Here is a 16,682-nt window from a genome sequence, read left to right on the forward strand (position 1 = left end):
CGAGGGTGGCCAATGTAACGCCGATTTTTTTAAAAGGTTCCAGAGGAGATCCAGGATATTATAGACCGGTGAGTCTAATGTCGGTGCTGGGCGAAATGGTAGAGACTATTATTAAGAACAAAATTACAGAACATATTCTGAGACAAAGTCAACATGGATTTAGTGAAGGGAAATCTTGCCTCACCAATCTACTACATTTGTTTTTGTTACATTTGTACCCTGCACTTTCCCACTCATGGCAGGCTCAATGTGGCTTACATATTGTATACAGGTACTTATTTGTACCTGGGGCAATGGAGGGTTAAGTGACTTGCCCAGAGTCACAAGGAGCTGCCTGTGCCTGAAGTGGGAATTGAACTCAGTTCCTCAGGAACAAAGTCCACCACCCTAACCACTAGGCCACTCCTCCACTCCACAGTGCTTTAAAGAGGTGAACAAATGTGGATAAAGGTGAGCCGGTTGATTGTGTATCTGGATTTTCAGAAGACGTTTGCAAAGTACCTCATGAAAGACTTCAGAGGAAATTGGAGAGTCATGGGATAGGAGGTAGTGTTCTATTGTGGATTAAAAACTGGTTAAAAGATAGAAAACAAAGAATAGGGTTAAATGGTCAGTATGGAGAAGGGTAGTTAGTGGGGTTCCTCAAGGGTCTGTGCTCGGGCTGCTGCTTTTTATTTATAAATGACCTAGAGATGGGAGTAACTAGTGAGGTAAATAAATTTGCTGATGACACAAAGTTATTCAAAGTCGTTAAATCGCGGGAGTATTGTGAAAAATTACAAGAGGACCTTACAAGACTGGACGTCTAAATGGCAGATGACGTTTAATGTGAGCAAGTGCAAAGTGATGCATGTGGGAAAGAGGAACCCGAATTATAGCTAAGTCATGCAAGGTTCCACATTAGGAGTCACGGACCAAGAAAGGGATCTAGGTGTCGTCATTGATGATACGTTGAAACCTTCTGCTCAGTGTGCTGCTATAGCTAAGAAAGCAAATAGAATATTAGGTATTATTAGGAAAGGAATGGAAAACAAAAATGAAGACGTTATAATGCCTTTGTATCGCTCCATGGTGTGACCGCACCTCGAATATTGTGTTCAATTCTGGTCGCCGCAACTCAAAAAAGATATAGTGGAATTAGAAAAGGTGCAGAGAAGGGTGGCGAAAATGATAAAGGGGATGGGACGACTTCCGTATGAGGAAAGGCTAAAGCGGCTAGGGCTCTTCAGCTTGGAGAAAAGGCGGAGATATGATAGAGGTCTATAAAATAATGAGTGGAGTTGAATGGGTAGATGTGAAGTGTCTGTTTACGCTTTCCAAAAATACTAGGACTAGGGGGCATGCGATGAAGCTACAATGTAGTAAATTTAAAACGAATCGGAGAAAATGTTTCTTCTCTCAACGTGTAATTAAACTCTGAAATTCATTGCCAGAGAATGTGGTAAAGGCGGTTAGCTTAGCGAAGTTTTAAAAAGGTTTGGACGGCTTCCTAAAGGAAAAGTCCATAGATCGTTATTGAATGGACTTGGGGAAAATCCACTATTTCTGGGATAAGCAGTATAAAATGTTTTGTACTTTTTTTGGATCTTGCCAGGCATATTGTGACCTGGATTGGCCACTGTTGGAAACAGGATGCTGGGCTTGATGGACCTTTGGTCTTTCCCAGTATGGCAATATTTATGTACTTATGTACTTGTTTTGTATTGTTTGTGATTTATAAACTACTACTAATAATCATTTCTATACTGCTATGAGACATACGCAGTACTGTACACATTGCTGTATATATAGGTACTTTCTCTGTCCCTAGAGGGCTCACAGTCTAGGGGGGGGGGTTCTGTACCATGGAGGGTTAAGTGACTTGCCCAAGGTCACAAAGAGATGCAGTGGGAATGGAGCCCAGGTTTTGTTTTTATACTTTACTAAATTTATTTAATATAAAATCAAAACTGTTCAAGGCTTGTGCAGATGGAATCAGACAGAGCTTGCAGAGATGAAGCAGGGATGGGGACAGGGCTCATGGGGATGGGGCAGGAAAGGAGTAGAGCTCGTGGGGCTGCGCTGTTCCTGCTTGCAGCTGCCAGCCCCGCCCCACTGACATCATTTTCTGTTCTAGGGCGGAGCCAACAACAACGAGCAGGAACAATGTGGCCCCACAATTTCTTTCTTTGTTTTTGTTGCCACAGCTAAAACATCAGCAGCAGTGGTAGCCATGGCAGTGGGGTGTTGGGTGGGAGTGAGGAGAGCCTGCGGTGTCAGTGGCAGTGGTGGTGGTGGGTGAGAAGGGAGAGAAAGGGGGTAGATTCTGGATGTTGGGGGGCAGACACTGGATGAGGGGGAAGGGGGAGAGAGGTGGCAGATGCTGGACATAGGGGAAAGAGGAGGGGCAGACACTGGATAGAAGGCGAGAGAGAGGTGGCAGATGCTGGTTGTAGGGGGGAGAGAAGGGACAGATGCTGGATGAGAGGCAGAGAGGAGACAGATGCTGGATGGGAGAGAGGTGGCAGACACTGGATGTAGCAGGGAGAGGAGCAGATGCTGGATGACATGGAGGAGAGAGAAGGCAAGTGCTAGATAAAACTGGGGGAGAGAGAGGGGCAAGGCTCTGGATGGAAGTGGGGAGAAAGAAGGGTCAGATGCTAGATGGAGAGGAAGTAAAAGAGGACAGATGCTGGATGGAGGGAAGAAAGAGAGGGGACAGATGCTAGATGGAGGGGGAGAGAGAGGGGGTGCCAATGCTGGATGGAAAGGGGAGAGACAGAAGCAGATGCAGGAAGAGAGGAAGAGGAGGGACAGGTGCCAGATTGAAAGGGGAGAGAGGTGGCATATGCTGGATGTAAGGGGAAGAGGAGGGGCAGATGCCAGATGAAAGGGGGAGAGGGGTGCTGATGCCAGATGGAAGGGGGGAAAGAGGGACAGATGTTGGATGGAAGGGGGAGAGACGTGGCAGATGGATGTAGCAGAGAGAGGGAGCAGATGCTGGATGACATGGGGGGAGGGATAAGGCAGGCACTAGATGGAACTGGGGAGACAGAGGGGCCAGACTGTAGATGGAACTGGGGAGAGAGAGAGGGCCAGTTATTTGGAGTGGGGAACAAAAGAGGAGAGACACTGGGTGGAAAGGGGAGATAGGGGGGAATTGCTGGATGGAGGGAGAGATAGAGATGGAGCAGATGCTGGATGGAGGGGAAGAGGAGGGACAGATGCTGGATGAGGGGGGAGAGGTGGCAGACGTTGGATGTAGGGGGAAGAATGAGCAATCGCTGAATGACATGAGGGAGAGAGAAGGCAGGTCTTGGATGGAACTGGGGAGAGAGAGGGGCCAGACTCTGGATGAAAATGGGAGAGAGAAGGGGCAGATGATGGATGGAGGGAGAGATAGAAGGCAAATGCTGGATGAGGGGGAGAAAGATGGATGTAGGAGGAGAGCGAGCAGACACTAGATGACATGGGGAAAAGAGAGAAGGCAGGTGCTGGATTAAGCTGGGGAGATAGAGGGACCAGAATTTGGATGAAAGTTGGGAGAGACAAGTGTCAGATTCTGGATGGAGGGGGATCAAAAGAGAAGAGACACTGGATGAAAGGGGGAGTGAGGGAGTAAATAATGGATGGAAAGGGAGAGGGACAGAGAGGGCAGATGCTGGATGGAAAGGGGGAGGGAGAGAGAGGGGGAAGATATTGGATGGAAAGGGGGAGAGACAGAGGGGGCAGATGCTAGATGGAAGGGGGGAGAGAAAGGGCAGACACTGGATGGAGGGAGAGCAGAGAGAAGAAGTTGGGCAAGAAAGGGGTTAGAGAGAGGGAAAATGCTGAATGGAGAGGGGAGCAGAGAAAAAGTGCAGATACTGGACAGGAGAGAGAGGGCAAATACTGGATCAGGGAGAATAGAGAGCATGTGCTGGATGGAAAGGGGGAGAGAAAGACAGCACGTGCTTGATGGGGGAAGAAAGAAAGATCTTGGCAAGAGAGTTAAGACAAGGAAAGCAGAAACAAGAGACTAGGATCAAACATATTTAGAAAAGTAAATGGCCAGTCAACAAGAGTATAAAAAATGAATTTTATTTTTAGTTTAGGATAACACAGTGTGGTATCTGTGTTAATAAATTTAATAAATATAGAAAATGGAAATAAGGTGATATCTTTATTGAATTCATTTTAATATATTTTTGACTAATGTTTGGAGACCAAACCCTCCTTTCTCATGTCAGAACAGAATACCACAACAGCAGTATACTGTCCCAACCTAAGGAAAGAGGTTTTGGCCTCTGAAAGCTAGTTGAAAAATGTATTTAGTCCAATAAAATGGTATCATCATATTTCCATTTTTTTTATATTTGTTAACTTATAGTGTAGTGATTGAAATATGTTAGTTTTTGAAATTTATGTTTGCTCGCTTTATGTTTGCACATTGTGGTGGCTTCTTGGGGGTTCAGTTTAATATTCATCTACATAATTTTATTTTTAATTTGTGGTTAGTTATTTTATACTGCATGAGGGTCGGTCTGTGTTCTGTGTAAATGAAGCAGACATGGTTTTCTGTTAGCATTAACTGTGCAGGATGGATCTGTACTAACCTGGCTTCTTTAGTTTTCCAATAGGGTTTACTGATGTTCTAGTACCTATTGCAGTGTTTATGGTGCTGTTTTCCTAAGTAGATGCTTGTTATGTGGAAATTACGCTGCTATTATCGTATAGTAGACCTGCTCTTTCAGTCCTGAGTCACATTTGAAAAGGTTTTGTATTACTTTACAGTATGCCTGGTATTGGATTTTGGATTTGAATTTAGATCACAGCTTTTTCAGTAATAGCTCAAGGCAAGTAACATTCAGTTACAATAGGTATTTCCCTGTCCCTGGAAGGCTTCCAATTTAAGTTTTGTACCCACCCCTAGCATGCGCCATTTCTGGCGCTAAAAAAAACATTTTGTATTTTTGTAGCACTGGGGCTTATCCGTAAGTAATTGGGCAGCGCCGCATGCTGACCGGTTACTGTCAGGTTAGCGCAAGAGCCCTTACCGTCACCTAAATAGGGCTCCCCCAGAAATAGTCACATGCCAACCCTTGTGATTCGCATAGGGCCAGTTCCTTTTTTAAAAAACTAGCCTTTTACCTGCTGTGGTAAAAGGGGGCCTCGGCACATGTCAAAAACATGCACCAACACTACCACAGACCTTCTTTCACTGCAGCTTTGTAAAAGGGGCCCTAAGTGACTTGTCCAAGATTTCAAGGAGGAGCAGTGGCCTCCCCCATTTCTCAGCATGCAGTTCTATTAAGTACAGCTAATACAGGTAGCACATTTTATCTATATTAGCTGTGCCTAATCTTTGGCAAATCAACCACTTACAAAAGGGTAGCTGAGCTGAAGGCTGGTGGCCATTTGGCAACCTTTCAAAAACATTGATAGGTAAATTATTTTATGGTTGCCAGTAACCTCAGGATTTCTGTTATAGTGCTGCTCAACATCAATGTTCACGTGGACAACGGGAAGATGCTGGACGGGTGAGCTAGGGCTGACAGAGCCAAGTATTAAAGTGTCTACATATATGTCCAGACTACTGCAAACAGTGGCGTAGCTATGTGGGGCCACAGGGGCCTGTGCCCCCCAAATTTCCTATGGGCCCCTGGTTTTGCTGGCAGGGGTCCCCAACCCCTGCCAGCTGAAGCGTTGTCCAGCGCCGATCTCCATCGCCACCAGGTTGCCTGCCCTGCTTTGTCTTCCCCTCATGTCCTGCACGCTCCTTTTAGTGAAACTAAGCATGCTCAGTTTCACTAAAAGAAGCATGCAGGATGTTAGGGGAAGACAGAGCAGGGCAGGCAATGTGGCAGCACCAGAGACCGGCGCTGGACAATGCTTCAGCTGGCGGGGGTTGGGGACCTCCGCCAGCCAAGGTATTTGCTGTGGCAGTGGGTAGGAAGCATCAGGACAACAGGGGGGAAGTGGCAGCATGGCAGGGGGTTGGCAGACCAAAATGTGCTCCCCCACCTCAGGCTCTGGTCCCCTCCCACCGCGAGGTCTGGCTACACCCTTGACTGCAAGTACGTTTCTGTTTAATATGCTGCATGGTTTTGCCATGCATTATTTTGATTTTTTGGTACATAATTCCTTGAAGTGTATTAAAGTGTGCATAATACCATCGGTTACAGAGGTACTGTGGAAGGCAGCTGGTAGACACTGATGGGATCAGGCAAAAAAGAGGGAAAGCATGCAGAGCATGGGTCATGGAATTCTTTCCAGCCTCCCTGTGAGTGTTTACATATGTGTGTGTGTGTGTTACCTTTAAGAAGTGCTCATGTCAACTTCAGTCCTTAGAAAGAACATTGCTCCAACTGTCCGTCTCTCCATCTTCCTCATCCCCCCTCTCCCGCAACAAGTTTAGTACATTACCTCCCTCCTCCAGGGTGGCGATACTCCAACCGGCACAGCACCAAAAGCATTGAAGCTGGCAGGCATGGGGCCTTGAGCATGAAATAGGAAGTTTGAAGGGAGAGGGAACAGACAGGCCTTTTAGCATGCACAGATGCTCAAGGACCCACGCCCACCAGCCTCTATGCTTTTGGTGCTGTGCCAGCTGGAGTATCGCCACCCTAAGGAAGGGAGGTAAGGCACTAAACATGTCACAGGGGGTGGGGAGGTGGAGAGAAGTGCTGGAGACTACATAGGAGGGGAGGGGAGAAGAGAAATGCTAGGTACCATGGTGGGAGAGGTTCAAAGGTATGGAAGGATGCTGGATGTCGTGGGAGGGCAGTGACTATGGGATGGTAAGTAAGGGGAGATGCTGGAGCTAAGGGCAGAGTGTGGGTAGGGTTAGAGGTGGAACTTGGTTACCTCGCTGTCCCTGTCAAAAGCCCCTTTTACCTCTCTTCATAGGAGCCAAGTTTTCAAAATGATTGGGGGTGAAAATCCAGTGGAATCTACCTTTCCCTGGACACAGTCAAGGATTGTGCTCGGGGGTGCTCAAGCACCCACAGAGCTGGCTCTTATGCCACTCTGCATTGCCTATTAGCATTCATTTTAATGCAATGGAGTGGAAGAGTGGCCTAATGGATAGTTTAGTGTGTTGTGGAACTGGGTTCAATTTCCACTGTTGCCTGATGGTCAGCAGTTGGTTGAGATCCTGGGGAACCAGGGCTGCAGCTCTGTGTGACCCTGGGCAAGTCACTTAACCCTCTGTTGCCCCAGGTACAACAGTAGTACAATGTACTACTTAGATTGTGAGCCCACTAGGTACAGACCCAGTACCTATAAAATGAAACTGTAAACTGCTTAGGTGTTATATAAATAGTTGAATGAATGTGCAGCCATGTATTCCACACAAGTTAACACCTACGCACAATCTCTCTCTGCATTGCTTGGCATATGCAACCTGCATTAACCGTGCAGTTAGGCCTACCGTATCATTCTGTCTTGGCCCCTCAGTAGTTAAGTCCATTTACAACTGTAGTGTGCCATGAATCCACCCTTGGGTGTTGGTATTGAGCTTTTTGATGAGATCCAATCAGCAGCTTAAAGCTGGATTTCCCTTTGAAGTTCATCTATAGGAGTATGGCAACTTTAAGGTCACATAGAAAATGCTCATGAAATGACCATTTATTCTTCTTTGTTATGGATTAACCTGTTTGTCCTATGCGGACTGCAGAGGCACATTGCGAGTACATGACGACATATATTATACAGGAGGAAGAGGAGCCCTTCTGCCCCTCTCCATATCACACAAATGCTGAATTGAATCATCTGAAGAAGAGGAAATGAAAAAGGACTACAGTGATAGACCACCACTTTGAAACTATGATATGAGCGGAAGAAGGGTCTTCATAGGTCTGTTGCTGCAACACTTTGATTTTTAATTAGAGCCTTCACAGACCTTGACGCCGACTTGCTTAAAAGTGATTTCTTTGAAGGAGAAGCAATGACTAACAGAATTTCATGTATCAAAAGTATCCCCCACCACCATAAAGGGAGCTGTCAAAAGCAACAGTTTATAGAACGAACACTCCCGTTTATTTGAATTATAAACTCTCTGGCTAGAGCTGTTATTTTAAAGATTTCCCTATAAAATGTCCCTTTCTCATGTATTACTTCAATTTAAAACATCATTTCATGACTAATTTGATTTTATTGTTTCTTTAGAAAATTAAGCAGACACAGTAAATTTAAAAGAACACATGAAATTTTACTAGATTTACACGAAGATTAACAAACTTTCGGGCTTTAAGCTCTTTGGAGATGAGAACGTTTGTGCCATTCTAGTAGAAATAATTCTAGTGGATGGAGTGTCATGATACGATCGTGACATTAAGCAGTTCATTAACATTGTATTCAGAATGTTAAAATGGAGGTAATTAAGGTCAGGCTTTCATTTGCATAGCCCACATTCATCAATCAGAAATCATTCACATGGGAACACCCCAACAGTATTACAATAAAATGCTTGAGGCTTTCTCCTGAAGCCAGTCAGGTTTTAGTCATGGTTAATCAGTGTGTACCAAGACTGTGCCAGTTTACGTAGGGTTCGTGCCAAGACAGATGCAACCTGAAGAAGAGGCTGTTGTAGACCAAAGCGGCAATAGTAAAAATAAACTCTAGAGCAATGGTATTTATTGATTCATGGGTCTCTGCATTTAAACTGAAGCTTAACAAAGGACCCCTTTTACCAAAAGGGGGCCAGCGCTGGCATCGGTGTGTGTTTTACATGCATGCCGAGGCCCCCTTTTACCACAGCTGGTAAAAGAAAAGTCTCACTGTCCTACAGAAAATGGCCGGGCGGCAAGCAAAGCACTTGCTGTGCGGCCATTTCAGGGGGGGAGCCTTTCCCACCACCCACTGAGGTGGTGGTAAGAGCTCCCGCGTTAACCCAGTGGTAACCGGGCAGAGCGTGGCACTGCCCGATTACTACCAGATACACTTCAGCTCTACAAAAATGAATACATTTTTGAAGCGCCGGAAATGACAGCACAGTAGGTGTGGGAAGTACTGCCGGGCTGCTGCGGTAGCCCGGTGGTACTTCCTGTATAGCGAGCGGTAAGCCCACATTGAGCTTACCGTCGCTTAGTAAAAGGAGCCCAAAGTTTTTATGGGTAGGTCCACCACCAATTCTAAGTGATATGATGTTATAATTTTAAGATAAAATTGGATGTTTTCTCCAGAATTCCTGGAATTGAGGAGAACAGACAATTATCTTTAGGTACCCAGGTCCAGAAGGTGGAAAAGAGATTTTTTTTTTCCTACTAAAGAAATTAAGAACTATTCTGAAATTCTTTAATTTGTCGGTTTTCAGATTGTTGGTTCAGGTTTTGATCTTCTCAAAACTGGACTATTGCAATTCCATTTATACAGGTTGTACAAAGTTGCTGAAAACTAAATTGCAACAAGTACAAAATGCAGCAGCAAGAACCATTTTTGGAGCAGATAAATATGATCGTATCACTCCTTTGTTGTTCCATCTACTCTGGCTACCATTAGAAGCAAGGCTTCAATTTAAACGCATGAGCATTGACCTATCAAGCAATGTATAGATCCATCCCTGCTTATTTAGGTGTACATCTTGTTTTGGGGTTTTTTTTTTATGATTTTATTTCTAAGTCTACTAGGAACCAATTTTTACTAAAGTTTCCTTCCACCCTAACCACTAGGAATGGCCTAGTGGTTAGGGTGGTGGACTTTGGTCCTAAGGAACTAAGTTCAATTCCCACTTCAGGCACAGGCAGCTCCTTGTGACTCTGTGCAAGTCACTTAACCCTCCATTGCCACATTGAGCCTGCCATGAGTGGGAAAGCATGGGGTACAAATGCAACAAAAAAAAATAAAACTTTTGTCATGTGAAGGCAAAGAGGATTCTTCAATCCAATTTTCCTTTTCAGGCTGCACAGTTTTTAACTTTTCTTCCTTCTCTCCTCTTAAGAATTTGTGGTTATCTTCAGTTTAGGAAAGCCTTCAAAACATTTCTTTTTCAGAAGTTTTATTAATTTGCTGAAACTGAGTTTTTGGAAATTATTGTATATTTTGGTTTAAACACTGTGGGGAGTCCTTTTACTAAAGTGTGCTGAGAAATGGCCTACGGTAGTGTAGACATGTTTTGGGCAAGCGCAGAATTATTTTTCAACGTACCTACAAAAAATGCCTTTTTAAAAATTTTGCCGAAAATGGAGATGTGGCAAAATGAAAATTGCCACGCATCCATTTTGGGTCTAAGACCTTACCGAAAGCTATTGACCTAGTGGTAAGGTCTCATGCAGTAACCGGGTGGTTATGGTCTATGAGCTGTTGTCCTTTGTTTGATTTCAACTACCCTAATATTGACTGGATAAATATAACATTGGGGCATACTAGTGAGGTAAAGTTCCTAGATGAAATCAAGGACTGCTTTATGGAGCAGCTGGTTAAGGAACCAACAAGAGAGGGAGCAATTCTAGACCTTCGAGAACCACATGATCTGGTTAAAAAAATAATTAAAAGAGCAGCTGTAAATGTCAAAAATGTACATTAAGCCCTAGAAGCCCAGACCAGATGTATTCCACGTATTAATAAAAGGGCCAAACTTGGGCTGTCAAAAGCCCAAACCTGTCAAACACAGGGGCTGGAGGTCCATGGGACCACCAGGCCCCAACTACCCCTACCCTGAGCAACGGGGGCTAGAGCTCTGGTGGACCTCCGGTTCCCCCGACGATCCCCTCCTCAGGTTCAGGGAGGGCTGGAGATCCAGTGGGTCTCCAGCCCCCCTAACTCCCCTCAACCTTTCCAGAACAGTCCCTGGTGGCCCAGTGGGTGACCAACCCCCCCCCCTGAGCAACAGGGGGGCTGGAGGTCCAGGTTCAGGGAGGGCTGGAGATCTGGTGGGTCTCCAACCCCCCTAACCCCCCTAGCAAAGGGTCCCTGGTGGTCCAGTGATCAATCTGCCCCCCTCCCTACCTACCCCCCTACCTTGTGGGTTGGAGGAGGGAGGTAGCCTGCCTCCCTCTTCTTCCTTCGATGCCGCAAAATGGCAGCGCTCAGCCCTGCCCAGTGTATCCTGGGATGCGCTGGGCGTGGCTACACACCATATAAAGGAGAAAATTCTACTGCATTCACTGAGCAGGTTTATTGGTTATTTTATTTTTTTTTCGGGGGAGGGTTGCTCACACCTTTTTCAATAGTAGCTCAAGGTGTGTTACATTCAGGTACAGTATGTATTTCCCTGTCCCTGAAGGGCTCACAATCCAAGAACAGACATAGATTCCCCTCAATGCAAGCAAGGTCCTTTTACTGGCTGTGACTCTAATAAAGTAGACAGCATTGAGGACCTATAATTCGAATTATTTTTTCCCTATGTGCCCACTGCTTTCCAACTTCTTCCAGATGTTCCCCTCCAGACAACAATTCCTTGAGGTAATCTCCCATCTGAACAAAGTTAGGTTTCTTTAAGGCTAGAACTTCACTTTTAAATGAACTCTCTCCATACTTATTTTAATCTTAAACCACACCATCTGGTGATCACTGGATTCCAGATGATTATTTACTATAACATCAGAAACATTCTCCCCCATTAGTAAGCACTAAGTCCAGATGTCCCCATCCCTTGTGGGTTCCATTACCAAGTGCTGGAATAGTTCCCCCTGAAGAGAATCCAGGATCTTCTTGCTTCTAAACGCGATATCTAGAATCCAGGGGTTAATGCACACATTTTAGGTGCCTAACTTGAGGGGACCTTTTAAGAATTACCTCCTTAATCCTCACATTTAATGGAAGCTAATATAATTGGATCAAAAAGGGGATGGTTCAATCCACGCATTCACACCCCCGTGACTACTGTAATTGCTACATTCTCCAAGACCTGAATTCTACGTGCGTACCATTTTAGAAGACCCAGTAAAACGTTATTGTGATAATCCAAGTGAGACAGAGCCATAGCCTGAACACTCGTGTTCCAGAAAAGATTTGATCCAGCAAACAAGCCTCAAGTTATTAAAAAAAAAAAAACTTTCTTCACCACCATATTTACATGGGGGATTCATATTTAACTGAGGATGCCCTATCACAGTATATACATAGATCACTGTATAATATCTTACAACAAAATTAAGTAAACAGCTCATTAAAACAATTCCCAACTACATATCGTTCCCAGAATACTTGGGGGAGGGGGAATGTTACTAAGCATAAACACACATTAACACTAGATAACAAAATAACACTTGTATATTAGAGCTGTGTTATTTTGTTATCTAGTGTTAATGTGTGTTTAAGCTTAGTAACATCTTCAATAAAATTTAAATGGAAAAAATAAATCCCCAGAATAATAGTTTATGACTCTCACATCCCCTAACAACTATAAAACTACAAGCATGCTAAGTAAGCCAGATGCATCCAAAGACAGGAAAAATTATCCACAATTCAATTATTATTCCAAAAGAGAGGAGCCACCACAGAAAAAAGCTCTTTTACTAGGGTTCTCTAAATGGAATTTCCCTCCCCACCAGGCCCTTCTGGGATGATCTGGTATAATCTGAGCTGCTGGCCAGGCATGGGCTCAACAATGCAATGCCTGAAATGTCAAACATAGCAATGTGAACTTCACCCTAAAATCCAGGGGAAAGCAGTGGAGACATTGGAGCCCTTTTACTAAGCCGCGCAGGTGCCTGCGCCCTCCCAACATGCATCAATTTGGAGTTACCGCCCGGCTACCATGTGGCCCATGTGGTAATTTCATTTTTGACGTGCGTCTGTTATGTGCACCAGAAAATATGTTTTATTTTCTGCCGCGCAGCAAAAATCGGACTTGTCGCACCTAGGCGATTACTGTCTGGATAACGCGAGAAACCTTACTGCTAAGTCAATGACTGGTGGTAAGGTCTCAGACCCAAAATGGACACGCACCAATTTTTATTTTGCCGCACATCCATTTTCTGCAAAAATTTTTAAAAGACTTTTTTTACAGGTGCACTGAAAAATGTATCTGTGCACATCCATAACACGTGCCTACACTACCACAGCCCATTTTTCAGCGCACCTTAATAAAAGGATCCCTATAACATTTAGCAACCTAGCCCTTTTCTGTAACCCACCCACAATCCTAGAATCAGTTGCAGTCTTCATACAGCCTTCTTAGAGAGGCTCCAATATATCACATGCAATGAATCTTATCTGTTATGGAACACCCATTCCGCAAACATTTATGATCATCATTTTTCTTTGCTGATGGCAAAGAAAACTGGTTTTATAGATCAGCATCTCATTCATGGTGTATGGTGCTAGTATAAGGGCAAATCATTTTAGCAATTTCCAACCCCTTGACAGAAATGAAACAAGGGGGCTTGGGGAGTTTACTTTGTGAAAAAACAAACTAGATCGATTAGATATATGGATAGTGAACAGAGCAGCCCAGAAGGAGAACATTAGCCTTCTTGTTTCCCTGCTTACTTAATAGTTAACTCAGAATCAATTTTATTTTCATTTCTATTTAGCCAATCAAAGCTTGTCTGAAATAGGGATACCCAAGAGGACAGTGATGACTATTAAACAGACTAGGTGTCTGCCTAGGGCAGCACAATTTTGGGGGATGGCAGTCAATAAGCCCACTAAAGATTCATTGTTGCCAATAGAGGGGCCTTGAGCCCTGGGTCCCTCCCTTTCCAAATATCCTGTTTCAGAGGCAATGGGACCCAGCAGGCCTTGAGCATGAACAGGGTTCAAGACCCCATATTGGAAGTGATGAGTTGTTCGTTTATTTATGTATTTATGTATGATAGCGGGGATGGGACGACTTCCCTATGAAGAAAGACTAAGGAGGCTAGGGCTTTTCAGCTTGGAGAAGAGACGGCTGAGGGGAGACATGATAGAGGTATATAAAATAATGAGTGGAGTGGAACAGGTGGATGTGAAGCGTCTGTTCACGCTTTCCAAAAATACTAGGACTAGGGGGCATGCGATGAAACTACAGTGTAGTAAATTTAAAACAAATCGGAGAAAATGTTTCTTCACCCAACGCGTAATTAAACTCTGGAATTCGTTGCCGGAGAACGTGGTGAAAGCGGTTAGCTTGGCAGAGTTTAAAAAGGGGTTAGACAGTTTCCTAAAGGACAATAAACCGCTACTAAATGGACTTGGGAAAAATCCACAATTCCAGGAATAACATGTATAGAATGTTTGTATGTTTGGGAAGCTTGCCAGGTGCCCTTGGCCTGGATTGGCCGCTGTCATGGACAGGATGCTGGGCTCGATGGACCCTTGGTCTTTTCCCAGTGTGGCATTACTTATGTACTTATGCTTATCAGTGCCACACAGGAGGGGGAGGGAGGAGGAGGGAACTGAAAATGCTAAGCATCTTGGGTGGGGGGGGGGGGGGGAGGTGCTAGATACCTTGGGGCAGAAGCAGGAGAGAAGGAGAGAGATGCTGAACTCCTCTGGGGAGAGTAAGTTAGGGAAGGGAAGGAGAAATGCTGGACATTTGAGACGCCTCTTGATGGGGGGAAGCACAAGCTGAAGATTCCCTTAGGGTGTTAGACATCCTTGGGGAGGACAGAGATAATAAGGAGGAAGCAGCCTGAAGTAGAATTGAAAAAAATATATACATAGCACTCCAATTTAAAAAGAGAACTGTGAGTATCAGAAGGACATCCTAAGCACACATTGTTTCTTACTAGGTTTCTTTTTCCCCTTTCAACTTCCCAGAAGAATAATGCACATATAATCAGGTGTAAATACATTGTGTGCAGGAATGACGCAAGAACATTGTGCAGAATGATGGTCCATTAAAAAAATGAGGAGTACTTTGGGCACAAAAATAATACAAGCAATATACTGAGCACTGAGACATGGAAGAACAACCTAGAAGAAAGGCACATCAGAGAAGGAACTCATGATTTTAACATTAGGAGGCAGATGGGCTAGTAATGAGAAACCACCTCTGCAAGGAATGTTGTTCCATATTCTGGGTGAAAATGTTATTCATCAGAGCTAAACTAAACATATACTGTAAGTTATCTGAATAGCAGTTGAATATCCTTGATATCTAGATAATTTTTATAATCTACCCTCGCTCCACCCCCAAATCCAGCCCCATCCCCATCCTAAACGGGATAGTATTGAGCTGCTCAGTCAGATTTATGACCCTGTTACTACCTGTATGATATTTTAAAACATACAGCTAGAGAAGTTATCCCCCAAATTCTATAAAAGTCACTAAAACTTTCACATGCAAATTCAGATGTGCACCCAATTTGCTCATATAATTTAATTGAATAATGAGCCCACTCACACTGATAATTGGCTTCTTAGCAAGCAATTATTGATGTTAATTGGATTTAGTTAAAATTTACGTATGGGTCCTAAAAGGGGTTGTGGCCATGAGATGGTCATGGGTGGAATGGGGGTGTTCCCACAATTTATGCACATTATTATAGAATAATGGGGATCCACACATAATTTAGGCACAGGGATTTACACCAAGGTTTCATTGGTGTAAATGGTCATACCTAAATGTAGTTGCAGTTCCCGATGCTAAGCACTATTCCATAAACGGTACCTAACTTTAAGTGTTGTTCATAGAATAGCATTAAGCACTTTTTTTTCAACATTGATTTTTTTTAGGCACCATTTATTAGAATTTAGTCCTATATGTCCATCAGATACTGGTGAACATACAGGATGAGGAAAAAATAGAGTAACATCCTAGAGTTTTTTGCGTTGAGTGGAATGAGATTGTCTTTAAACATGGCAGTGGCGTAGCCACAGTTGGGCCTGGGTGGGCCAGGGCCCACCCATTTAGGGCTCAGGCCCACCCAACAATAGCACACGTCTAGTGGTAGCTGGTGGGATCCCAAGCTCGGCCAGCTGAAGACTTCTTCCTGATGGTAACGAAAATGCTACTCTCCATGATACCATCCTAAATCTGGTGATAAATATTTCAATAGAGGGGGTATATTAGAGTATCATATACATATAACCCAGCTCTTACAAATATCATTAAATTCCATTTTAGTCAAAGGCATTTAGAGATATTATTATCAAATATAGGATCTTTCAGAATTCATCCAGTGACACCACACAGGCTTATTTAATGTGAGCCAGGCACTTTTATGGTGAACTGGTATTCCTCATTTGATCCATCAATTTAATCAAAGCACCAAAATACTTTTTTTCTTATATAACTTAAAACATAGGCACTTAGCTCTATTTGTAGCATAGCTCAAAAAACTTTCTTCTTTGAAAAACTTTAAAGAAGTATATTATTCATCCCGGAGATCCTCATACCGACATGAATTCACGTTTCGCACAACAGTGCTGTATCAAGGTATATCTCCTCTGATTTTCACGGAGAAAATCTCCCATTGATGAAAGAATGGGAGATTTTCTCCGTGAAAATCAGAGGAGATATACCTTGATACAGCACTGTTGTGCGAAACGTGAATTCATGTCGGTATGAGGATCTCCGGGATGAATAATATACTTCTTTAAAGTTTTTCAAAGAAGAAAGTTTTTTGAGCTATGCTACAAATAGAGCTAAGTGCCTATGTTTTAAGTTATATAAGAAAAAAAGTATTTTGGTGCTTTGATTAAATTGATGGATCAAATGAGGAATACCAGTTCACCATAAAAGTGCCTGGCTCACATTAAATAAGCCTGTGTGGTGTCACTGGATGAATTCTGAAAGATCCTATATTTGATAATAATATCTCTAAATGCCTTTGACTAAAATGGAATTTAATGAT

The sequence above is a fragment of the Microcaecilia unicolor genome, chromosome 3, assembly GCF_901765095.1.
Source record: "Microcaecilia unicolor chromosome 3, aMicUni1.1, whole genome shotgun sequence".
Taxonomy (NCBI): Eukaryota; Metazoa; Chordata; class Amphibia; order Gymnophiona; family Siphonopidae; genus Microcaecilia; species Microcaecilia unicolor.